Consider the following 13,392-nt stretch of genomic DNA (forward strand, 5'->3'; position numbering starts at 1 on the left):
TATATGTTTAAGTGTACTATAAGTGTAACAGTAGTAAACTTCAAGTGCACAACTAGTTCATAATTATGTTTCTCATTTGTACTGCAAGTGAACTTATGAGTATACTAGTAGTTTACTATTTTAATACTTGTAGCAACTTTGAAGTGTACTCTCAGTAAACTACTAGTTTAGTAGTTTTATACTACAAGTTTTCTTTAAGTGAACTTAACATCATACTTATAGTTTACCATTTATATATTATTTTTGCTCTTTTAGTGTACTCTCAGTAAACTACTAGTTTAGTAGTTTTATACTACAAGTTTTCTTTAAGTGAACTTAACATTATACTTATAGTTTACTATTTATATTCAATTTTTGCACTTGCAGTAGGCCTATACTACTATGTTCAAATGTTATTTTTTATACTTGAAAAATACCTTTAACTCTACTTTAATTTTAAAAACCTTTTATTAGCTTCATGCATCCTTTTTTATCAACACTTGAATGTCGGTAAGTTTCATAAAGAAAGGCAACATTTTAAACAAAATAGTTGAGAAAATCACATTTTTGTCAAAGACTACGCCTTGATCAGATTCAGAACGATGATCAAACACAGATGGGGAAAATCGAGTCCGACACCCCCAAAGCTTCAGTCGTTTTCTCTTAATGGGTTACGCTTCATTTGGAAACATTAAGCAGTTTTGATTTACAAGCTGTTTAATGTTTGATGATCACATTATTTTACATTTGAGTGAGCAATCTCCTATCACTTGTTTCAGCTTCTTCTTCTCCTGTGTTTTGATCCAGAGATTCTGTACTAGAAGATGTGTCATAGCGCCCCCTACCGTATACCAGTGAAAACATGGATAGCTGGAAAATTCAGTCAATGGTGGGGAAAAGTTGAATTAAAGTAAATTCCTATGTACACCAGTGGACTAGCCTACACACAAATTCAGATACGCAGAATTAGAAACATATCTGTTTTATATCAATATTTTAATCAATATTTTCAAGCAAAGTTTCATAAGACTGTATATGAAAAACGATGTAAAAAAAAAAGTATATTTAATAGGCTACTCGATCAAAAGAGTTAACACAACTACAAGCCAAGTATACTTTGAATAATTAAACTTTTAAGTATATCTCGATCAAAAGATTGAGTACAAGTATAGGCCAAGTACACTTAAGTGTAATTTAGTATATTTTTGAGAAGTATATAAAATGTAGACTGAAAGTATGCTTTTAAGTATATCTCGATCAACAAGTAGAGGCCAAATATACTTAGACTTTTCTGTCAGTATAAGTCAAGTATACTTAAGTGAAATTTGAAGTATATTTCTGAGAAGTACATAAAGTATATTTCTGAGAAGTATATAAAAAGTAGACTGAAAGTATACTTTCTTATTTTTAGTTTAAAAGAAGTATACTAATAGCACACTTGAATAAACTTCTTTTTCGTAAGGGGATGCTGCTCCTGTAGCCATTGTTCATTGTTCTCTACAGGTTGAGGAAGTGTGGCGTCACAGATGAAGGTTGTGTTGCTCTGACTTCAGCTCTGAGATCAAACCCTGAACACCTGAGAGAACTGAGTCTGTCTGGGAATAAAATAGGAAAATCAGTGAATCTGCTGTCTGATGTACTACAGAATCCTCACTGTAAACTGGAGAAATTAGAGTAAGATCATATTTGACTCTCACACATGAATCACAATGTAAAGTATATTTGAAGTGTTCAGCCTCTTTCTGCTGCTGTGAGTTCAGATTATTGAGCTGTAAATGATTGAACACACGAGCTGATCCTCAATAACATGAAACTGCAGGACTGAGAGTCACACTGAAATACACACTTTCACACACAATCAACATTTCAGTCTCTTGACTTTAAACAGACTCGAGCTCAACACAGTCAGAACTGAGAAATGAAGAACATGCTGGATTCATTCTTACTGTTAATTATGTTCATCTTTCTGCATTGACACTTTCTAATGTATTGTTTTTAATTTTGTAAAATGAAAACTCACATTGACACTCCATACATAGTACATAGTACAGAGATCTAGTAAGTAACATAGTAAAACTAGCCTTTGTTGTGAATAGTCTCATATATTAAAGGGGCTATATGTAGTTTATAGCGGCCTCTAGCGGTGATGTTTCAGATTGCAACCAATAATTTTTCAAGCGAGTGCTCGTACGCGTGCTCGAACTCATGAGCGAGCACTCTGGGTACTGGCCAGACTGAGACGCAACACACCGGATAAAAATATATTTTATATGCTTTGTAGTAATGTTAGCTTACCTGTCCAATAGGATGAAAGCCAACTCCGGGTCTGTTTTTATACCCAAAACAAAGCGGAGGTTTCTCCATGATTCAGATGCCCTACCGATGTTGATCCGATTCACGTCTGGCCTTACGAGCTTCAGCAGATACAACTTTTTTTATCAATATGTGGAGTTTGTGGTGGAATCTGTGTTGTGCTGGGAGCAGGTCGTTTATTAGTGTTATCAGACATGTCATAAGTTGCATATGTCATAAGTTGCAGTGTCGTCACTGTTGAGTGCAAAGTCAGTAGATGAGGCGAGAGGCTCGGGAGCGCGCATGCAGGTCTCAGTCACGTCACTGGATTTCGCGGCACCTTAACATAAAAATAAGAATACTTGCTTTCCGAGGTAATAGCAAAACCCGCAAAGTGGATCATTTTAATGTGAGATTACAACCCCTTCACACACAGGCAATAAAAAAAGGATTAATTTTAGTAGAAAACCTACATATAGCACCTTTAAAGCAGATTGAACACAAGACTGAATTTTAATATACTGCAAATAAGAGATTATTTTTCCTGATTGAATGATACTTTAGATGTTTTATGATCATGTTTTGTGACCTTTTAGATCTCAATCTAATGATCCCTCAAACATATTAATTTGTGCTTCAAGTTTGAACTTTCTCTTTAATAATGGATTCACTGCTAAACTGATCTGATCTGAACTGAGAGAGTGAAGTGTGTGTCATTGTTCTCTACAGGTTGAGTTATTGTGGCGTCACAGATGAAGGTTTTGCTGCTCTGACTTCAGCTCTGAGATCAAACCCTGAACACCTGAGAGAACTGAGTCTGTCTGGGAATAAAATAGGAAACTCAGTGAATCTGCTGTCTGATGTACTACAGAATCCTCACTGTAAACTGGAGATACTGTGGTAAGATCATATTTGACTCTCACACATGAATCACAATGTAAAGTATATTTGAAGTGTTCAGCCTCTTTCTGCTGCTGTGAGTTCAGATTATTGAGCTGTAAATGATTGAACACATGAGCTGATCCTCAATAACATGAAACTGCAGGACTGAGAGTCACACTGAAATACACACTTTCACACACAATCAACATTTCAGTCTCTTGACTTTAAACAGACTCGAGCTCAACACAGTCAGAACTGAGAAATGAAGAGCATGCTGGATTCATTCTTACTGTTAATTATGTTCATCTTTCTGCATTGACACTTTCTAAAGGATTGTTTATAATTTTTAAAAATCACACACACACACATTTGGATCTAAAAAACATTACAAAGAAAACAAGATCCAAATACTCTGGGAAGAGTCTTTGACACGGTGATAGGTCTACAATTCATGGCTCACATACTTGTACAGGTCCTTCCATTTATAATACTCAATACATTAAGGATAAACAAAATATCTCCGTCTCCATATTTGCATGCTCCCCATGATGGCTGAAACAGAGAAGAATTTTGCAAGCCTTTTTTCCTCCTTTTTTTTCAGCCCCCCCTAACTGCATCCCCCTGATCACACTCTTATGGACATGACCCAAACTTCCAAATACCAGAATTATTCATTCACAGTTGTATCCAAGTTGGTGAATGAGATCTACCAGTGGTTGATATTTCAATAATTTGGAATAGTAGCAAGTATCCGTATACAGGTCAAAACAGCAGCCCACCTCAAACATACATACAGATTTCATAACCTCATTTACAATGTCAATTACAATGTCAATTACAATGTCAGGAGTATTTGGAATATTTTTAAAGTAGTCACTGTCAGATGTGTTATGATGAAACCAGTTAAATTGTACAGTGCTATGCTTGTAAATCTTACTATCATGTCCACAGATTACCTTTTGCAAGTACTTTGCAACCAGATCAACCAGACTGTCATGTGTGGCCGCATAAAGTCGTCCTTTATAATTGTAGCATCCGTTTAGCATGTGAGCAACCGTTTCCTTTTCCTGCTGAGTTGGATGTAATATACAGCAGGGTTCATGCTTTGATGGATACCATGTTGCCAGATTGTACTCGTTGGGAGACACTTTAGTCTTGCTTTAATCATGAATATTAGGATGTCATCTGAGATTGAGGGGTTTGTCAGGACAGAATGAGACACTGAATGGTCGGCAAATTGAAGTAATGCAAGTTTTCCTTGTAATCTGAGACCCGTCCAGTGCTGTTCGTTTTGGGTCTGTCTAAGATGAGGAATTGAGGCTCTTGCATGTTTAATCTGTAGCTGGTGAGGTGTACTGTCTTTATTAAAGATTGCCAGGGTGGAAACCAGCGGATCTGTGATTATGCTGTCATTGAGAGCAACTACTTGGGTGAACACACACACACCAATTTATTACTCCATACATATTACCTACAGATCTAAGTAACATAGCAAAACTAGCCTATGTAGTGAATAGTGTAATTTAAGAGATAATTTTTCCTGATTGAATGATACTTTAGATGTTTTATGAACATGTTTTGTGACATTTTAGATCTCAATCTAATGATCCATCAAACATATTAATTTGTGCTTTAAGTTTGAACTTTCTCTTTAATAATGGATTCACTGCTAAACTGATCTGATCTGAACTGAGAGAGTGAAGTGTGTGTCATTGTTCTCTACAGGTTGAGTGATTGTGATATCACAGATGAAGGTTTTGCTGCTCTGACTTCAGCTCTGAGATCAAACCCTGAACACCTGAGATATCTGGATCTGTCTGGGAATAAAATAGGACTTTCAGGATTGAAGTTGCTCTCTGATCTGAAGGATGATCCACATTATAAACTGGAGACATTACACTACTGTGAGTATATATTTTTTTCAAGTCTTTAAATTGATCCAATTTCAGTGACAGGTCTCATATGTGTGTAGCTGGAGAATATAATATAATAATTCAGCTCCACTTTAGTCTCTGTAAACTGTTTTAATAAGAGTTTAATTCTGTGATGTGAATATGATCTATGAATGGGCTAGGTCTAAATTAATATTTTCATCTCTTACATGTTTACATGTACAACTTTTGTTTCCATTGGAATTAATTCATTCCGATTGATGAATCCAAATGTATTGTTTACATGAACGATAAATAAAATTATCAGGTTGATGTGTGTGATTATATGTCACAAGCTTCAAATCAGAATTGAGTTTTTGACATGCACACACTGCACGAATATTCCCCGCTGTTTGCACGTACTATTCTCTTACTTTGTTTTAAACAGCAGACTTAATATTTCTATATTACGGGTCAGGTCCTAATTAGGAGACAATGAGCACATGAACCGTTGAGCCGTGCTGCTTATATTTATCCCGCAGTAAAAACACCTGTACCTGCACCCGAAACAGCCTGTGGATGAGAGTCTGAAAGAAGGACTGAAAACTGAAAGGTTTTCAATCTGATCAAGTGTTTACATGTCCTCTCAATCGGATTAGAAAAGAAATAAACCACCCAATCCGATCGAAATTTCATTCGGTTCGAGTTCATTCGATTAACCCCTTAACTGTCACCCCCTCTTTTTGAGAATGGACATTAAAATGCACTATTCAAGCTTAAATGGTTGTAATTCAAGAATGCTTTGGAGTATAGACCTAAGTTTGGTCTTGTTTTGAAGGGAAAAAATAGCAGATTATTGCTAAATGCATGATTATTGAAAGCACTTCAAAAAAATTAAAGTATGAAAAAGTTAAAAAAATCAAATATAATTTATTTAATATTTTTTCTTTTACATAAAATATATATTTTACAAAATATTTTTTACTATAAAATCAAAGCCATATATCTAACAAAGTTGTGTTCTAAATTTGAAGTTGATATCACAAAAATTGAAGTTCCCATGAGATTTTGTTTAGGCGTAATACCAGAAATAGCCACCGGGTGACATTGATTTCCATTGAATTTAATTGCATGCATTCTGCCATAACAAATTAATAAATTTCTGTCCAAATAACACTTCTGTCACAAAATATGGAACCTTGAGACTCAGACCTTTCTGACAATGTGTTTTGTCAAGATTAGAAAAGATTTTGATCATAAATTATGAAACATAATGATGCCCAAAAGGGGTGGAGCCTGATAAAATAATTTTGAGTACTGTTTCTATGGTAACGCAATGTCCAATTTCAAAACGGTTTTCACAGGATGAATTCTGAGATCGTAAGCTTTCAAATGATACCTAATTTATAACTACTAAAATATGTAATGTAATAAAAAAAGCGATAAAAAAGATAATATTATATTTTAGAAGATAATATTTACATTTACATTTAGTCATTTAGCAGACGCTTTTATCCAAAGCGACTTACAAATTAGGACTAAAATTAAGCGAGTCATCATGAAGAGGCAAAAAACAACAACAACACAAGAAGTGCTCAGAATACGAGGTTCAGGCATTATTCAGAGTAGCATAAGCCCGATAAGTGAGGTTTAAATTATTATTATTTTTTTTTATTTTATTTTTTATGAAGGTAAGTGCTCACGAAAGAGATGGGTTTTCAGCTGTTTTTGGAATGTTGTCAGGGATTCTGCATTCCGGATGAGGGTGGGGAGAGTGTTCCACCAGCATGGAACTGTGAATGAGAATGTTCTGGAAAATTATTTTGTGGCTTTCTGTGATGGAACCACGAGACGTCGTTCGTTGATCGATCGTAGGTGTCTGGTAGGGATGTATGCTCGTAGGAGTGAGTGAAAGTAGGAGGGAGCTGAGCCTGTGATAGATCTGTAAGCAAGCGTCAGTGCCTTGAACTTGATGCGAGCAGCGAGAGGTAGCCAGTGCAGAGAGATTAACAGAGGAGTGACGTGGGCCCTCTTGGGCTCGTTGAAGACAAGACGGGCTGCAGCATTCTGGATCATCTGTAGAGGTTTGGTTGCACATGCTGGAAGTCCGGCCAGAAGAGCATTGCAGTAGTCAAGCCTAGAAATGACCAGGGCCTGGACGAGAAGATGTGTTGCGTGCTCAGTTAGGAAAGGCCTGATCTTCCTGATGTTGTGCAGCGCAAACCTGCATGATCGAGCTGTCTTTGAAATGTGATCTGTGAAGGTCAGCTGGTCATCAAACATTACTCCCAGATTTCTGACCGACCTTGATGGGGGGATCGATGATGAATCAAGCTGGATGGTGAAGTCGTGCTGTAGAGATGGATTGGCAGGGAGGACGAGCAGCTCAGTCTTTGCCAGGTTGAGCTGCAGGTGATGTTCCTTCATCCATGTGGAGATGTCTGCCAGACAGCTTGAGACCCGTGCAGCTACTGTTGGATCATCTGGTTGAAATGAGAGGAAGAGCTGTGTGTCATCAGCATAGCAGTGGTAGGAAAAACCGTGTGCCTGTATGATGTGTCCCAGTGATGTAGTGTAGATGGAGAAGAGGAGGGGACCAAGAACTGAACCCTGGGGAACCCCTGTGGTCAGTTGATGTGCTCTGGATACCTCGCCTCTCCATGCGACCTTGAAGGACCTACCTGTGAGATAGGACTCAAACCAGTCGAGTGAAGTTCCTGTGATGCCCAGTGATGAGAGACAGGACATAAGGATCTGATGGTTTACAGTGTCGAAGGCAGCAGACAGATCCAGGAGAATGAGGAGTGAAGATTTGGAAGCAGCTTTTGCAGTCCGTAGGGCTTCGGTGACCGACAGTAATGCAGTCTCAGTTGAATGCCCTTTCTTGAAGCCAGATTGGTTGACATCCAGCTGGTTGTTTAGAGACAAAAAGGATGTTACTTGGTTGAAAACAGCTCTTTCAAGTGTTTTCGCAATGAATGGTAGGAGAGAGATAGGTCTGTAGTTCTCTACAAATGATGTGTTTAGTGTTGGTTTTTTAAGCAGTGGAGTGACCCGAGCCTGCTTGAATGCTGTAGGGAAGGTGCCAGTATGGAAGGATGTGTTGATGATGTGTGTGAGTGCTGGTAGAAGTGTGGGAGAGATGGCTTATAGAAGGTGTGAGGGGATGGGGTCTAGAGGGCAGGTGGTAGGATGACTGGAGAGGAGAAGTGTAGATACTTCTTCCTCGGTTAGCAGAGAAAAGGAGGACAGAGGGGTATTGGCTGTGGAAGGGGTCGGTCTGGGTTCCTGTGTGTGTGGAGCTGAGAACTGACTGCTGATGGTTGTTGTTTTGTTGGTGAAGAAGTTTGCAAAATCGTCGGCAGTTAAAGAGGAGGTGGGTGGTGGTGGAGGTGGACAGAGAAGAGAGTTGAATGTCTTGAAGAGTAATCGTGTGTTGGGGGAGCTGTTGATCTTGTTGTGGAAGTATGAAGATTTTGCAGCATGAACATCAACAGAAAAGGACGAGAGGAGAGATTTATACATACTCAGGTCAGATGAGTCTTTTGATTTGCGCCATTTCCTCTCTGCTGCCCTGAGTTTGGTCCGGTGTTCACGAAGAACCTCAGATAGCCAGGGGTTAGAAGGAGTAGCGCGTGCTGGCCTGGAGGAGAGAGGGCAGATATTGTCTAGAGAAGAGGTTAGAGTGGAGCATAAGGTATCCGTTGCAGTATTCACATCCAGAGATGAGAATTGTGAGGGTGGGGGAAGAGAGGATGACACGGCAGAGGAAAGATGGGAGGGGGAAAGTGAGCGCAGGTTTCGTCTGAAAGTAACTGGTAGGGGGGTTGGTGGTGCACGGGTAGAGAGTTGTAGTTTGAAAGTAATGAGGAAATGGTCTGAAACATGGAGAGGTCTCACCAAAATGTTGTCTGTGGTGCAGTTGCGTGTGTAAACCAGGTCCAGTTGGTTGCCTGATTTGTGGTATTGTAATGGATTTGTGGATTTGTTTGTGGATTTGTAATATATTATAATTTTTAGAGGATAATATTATTTTATAATTTTTTATTGACAAATACTAGGTTATATGTTATATTATGAACTTTTAGCATGAAAACCAACGTTTCAATTATTAAAAGTGTGTGCGTCAACTTTTTCTGACAAAGGTCAAAACTGTCGATTTTTTGAGGTGCACTCTTGTCATAAATTAATCTATTTCTGTTCCTACATAATTTCTAATAAAAAAACAGTGCTAAAATATCTATTTAGGAGCCTTAGACCTTTCCAACGATATATAGTTTGTCATGATTAGATTAGGATTTAATTGTAATATATTGAAGTAAACTTAAACGTCCCGTTAGCGGGACGGTCACAGTTAAGGGGAAGGCTTTTCAGTCCGAGCCGTCAATCTGATTACTAACAGATTCTTTTTTTCAATGGAAGTGTGTGTGTGTGTGTGTGTGTGTGTGTGTGTGTGTGTGTGTGTGTGTGTGATAAAGTGAGAGCTGATTATCATTTACTGTTATTAATCTTTTCCAGTTTTTCATTAAAGGGATGGTTTGGAGTAAAATCAACCTAGGGTCCTTTGCACCATGAGCTCGACAATGACAATTTGCCATTGCCCAGTGTGGTGATGTTATTTATTAATTATCCGTACTTTTGTTGTCTGATGAATGATTTTTTTCAGCTGCTGAAAATGCGCTTGAACTTTGATTGAGAAAAAGAGTTTGAGCTGAAGATGAGCCTGTGGGGGGTGAGTTTCAGTGACCATCCATTATCTGTCGCTAAAATACTTTTAGTGTCATTGAGATAAGATTATTGATTTATTAATATTTTGAACTAGCTTTTTATTTTTTATATTTTGCATTTTAATTTTGGTTAAAGGTTTAGTAATTTTGTTGTGGTTTTTGTCTCTTTTTTTGTCTCTTTTTTTGTTTTATTAGTTAACTTTTTATTGAAGTTAATGACTGAAATACAATAATTTAACGTTTTTTTATATTTAATTTTATTTCAGTTGATGTTTATTTTAAAGTAACAAATGTTTTTTTTAGTTAACTATAATAATAAGACAATTTGTTCAGATAATTTGATAAACTTATTAATTTAATTAATATTTATTATATTTATATTGATTAATTTATTTATTTTACACTTGCATTGAACAGTTTGAATTTGTTTACGACCTTAAAACTTTTTCTCTAAAATCTACTTAAGTGGATGAAATTACTTTGTAGACAACAGTGTTGTTGAAATAAAGCTGAAATATAAATATTAGATGAAAAGTAAAAAATGTGAAATGTTGGAAGAACTGAAAGAAATAATTTCAAGTTGAAGTGCTGAAATTACTAAAGCTGAAATAAAAGTAAATTAAAGCTTAAAAGAAATAAAAATGACAAAAGCACATAAAAATACTAAAACTGAAATTAAAATGAAAATGAAAAAAAATTTTTTGACTCAAAATAATAAATACTTCAATAGTATATAAATAATACAAAAACAACACTGGTTAGACAAATATAAATTGTGCCTACATACAAACTTTTATTTATTTATTTATTTTTTATAATTTAGTGGAAGGAAAAGTACATCTAGTTGACCTTATAATATATATTACATGTACAACTATGTAATTCTCATACATCCATTTATTTATGCCATATTTGATTGAATTACATTAGTACTAAAAAGTTAGAAAAAGAGACTTAACACTTTCAAGTCAATGATTTATAGTGTGAATTTCATCCATTAGATGGCGTTACAGCACAAATAAGGGGAAAAGCACAATACCTATCTACCCATCTGATGTTTATTAGATGATTACATTGAATGGTTTTGTTCCTGTATATTAATGACAAAAGAAGAATGATTCATGATTTTCAGTGTATTTGGGTTGTTTTTTTTAAATATGATTGTGTGTTTGACAGGTGATTGACATCAGTGTAGGGAATACGACTCTGGGTAAATATGAATTAGCTCAAGAATATGGGGAATCTTGGGAATATTAATATTTATGACTCATGGTCATAATTCATAAGTCGCATGTACATTTATTTTATCAATTATCGAGATTACCTTGTTCTAACTATCTGACCAACATTTAATTCGTCCAGCGAAACAAATGTAAAATCATTACAGTCAAGAAGAGGTATTCACAAACTTCAAGAGAGTTTCATGTCCTGGCCACGGACACCCAACTTTCTGAGTTTATAAATTAAAACTACTGAATGTAGTCTAATTTCGAGCTTGTAGCTTAAATAAGATCTTTGATTTCATTGACTCATAAGGTGGATTCTTCAAACACAGAGGCAGTGAAAAGTATTTATGAATTTTAATAAATGCAAAACTAGAGATTATATGAGCTACGAATATAAACGTACGTAACAATGCAAACAATAAACAAACAACATATAACCAAACAATAACATAAGTGATCAGAATGAAATGAAAGAAAGAAAAAGGGAAAAGAGAAGAGGAAGAAGGGTAACTTAATTCACAGACCTAAGAGATAGACACCCGGAAAACAGCTTTTATCAACTCAATATAGGCCTACTTGCAGAATTCTGTGCTCTTTCTGGTGAGGCTGTAGAAGAGGCGCGCGTGTCCGGCTGGTTTGCGTCTGGCTTCGTCTTCTGGGTCGTTTCGCAAAACGATGTAAAGGCTTACTTGAATTTAAGTTACCGAGAAAGTTAGATCATTTCCCTTGTCGAGGGGAAAGGCGATAGGAACTTAGTTGCAAAGAACGGCAGCTACGACTCGAACATGTGTTGGTCCGAGGAGAAGGCCTGAGCCTTTCAGATGTTTCTTGAAGCCGGGGAGAAGAGGAGATCGATGAGAGAAGAGCAGGGATCAGAGAGAAGAGAGCAGAGAAGTGGGGGTCTCGTCCTTTTAACAGACATCTGTTTACGCCCTGTTTTGTGACAGAGCGAATCAGCTCTCCTGATATGAAGCGGGAAACAGTTCTTTGTGTGAAGAAGAAGACTTTGTCATGTGAGAGATAGAATTCGTATTTCCTCTTTCAGACAAGATACTACCCGTAAGAATACATTTCATTGTAATCTCATACATATATGTAATTCCGTGAGATCACTACGATTAGAATGATACCAGACATGGTGTACAGAACATGGGAATACAGATATGCATTTCTAATGTAGGATTCTGAGCATTTTAAGAGTCAATTGATTTCTTATGATAGAACATAGAAAATCTCAATCTACCATGGAAATTATACACACAATAAAATTGTCAGTGTTTCCGTTATGGTAAGTGAAGGCACCTGGGAAACAAAGGAATACGTATCAAACATTTGAAGGGTTTTCTCTGAAAAGTTCCCTGAAAAGTTCCATGTGTTGGAATGTTGGCTTGCATAGGAACTGGATAAGATGCAGCTTTGGAGTCATAAAGTTTACGACCATGTCGGGGTCGGTTTACAAGACACTATTGAGGAACCTTCTTTCAGTGAACATTTAGAATTCAAGATTTTACTCTTAGCAACCCACACCTCTATTACACGTGCATATAGGAATGTACACACATTATGAAAATAAAAGAAAAGATATTTCTCGTATTCTCAGTTATACACAAAAGGGTGTTTGTGTGTGTGTGCGGAATGTCATGAGGCTGTAAGGTTGGGGGATACGAGTCACATGGGTGCTGGTAAATTGGTCCTCGTGGGGCAATTATTAACCAGCGCTGTCTTCCCGAGGGCAAAGACGATGTGTTCGCCATCACATGATCTACTTAATGCGAAAAGCAGATGTCATTGTTGCTACATCAGTAAGAGTGTTGTTAACATGATGGCCTCTAAAGTGGAGGTGGTCATGAAGAAGGCGGAGCCTATAACCTGGGCGCGGCTGGACACGCCCCCTCCAAAGCCTCAACCGACCAATGAGAAGAAAGAGGATCAAGACCAAGAGAAAATGATCGATTCCCGCCGACACGCTCAGGCTCTCAGACAGCAGTGATCAACTAATCCTGCATCCTCACCCGCTGTATGATCTGGCAAATCTGTGAGATTATTGATTTATTACAGTTTATAATAATCCGATAATATAGACTGTGTAGGATGAGCGCAGCCGCAGACTGTTCTTGCTTTACACTCTAATCAGTTTAGTTGTGGTGGATAGAAGTACATTTACACCATCTTTATATTAATATTATAATAATATAAAAACTTTATCAAAATATAGTAAATATCAAACTAATGCATCCAGATACCTAACTAACTATCTTTAACTGTTGGAGCTGCTGCAATTTCAGTTATTTTTGTATGACATTACAACAGTCAACTAGTAATTTTACCAGTTGGTTTTATTAATCAGGAACTCGTAATTGTGGTAATTCTAATATGACATCAATGCAGCCTCACTTTTTCTTTTGTCCCCCCTGC

The sequence above is a fragment of the Rutilus rutilus genome, assembly GCF_951802725.1.
Source record: "Rutilus rutilus genome assembly, chromosome: 9".
NCBI lineage: Eukaryota > Metazoa > Chordata > Actinopteri > Cypriniformes > Leuciscidae > Rutilus > Rutilus rutilus.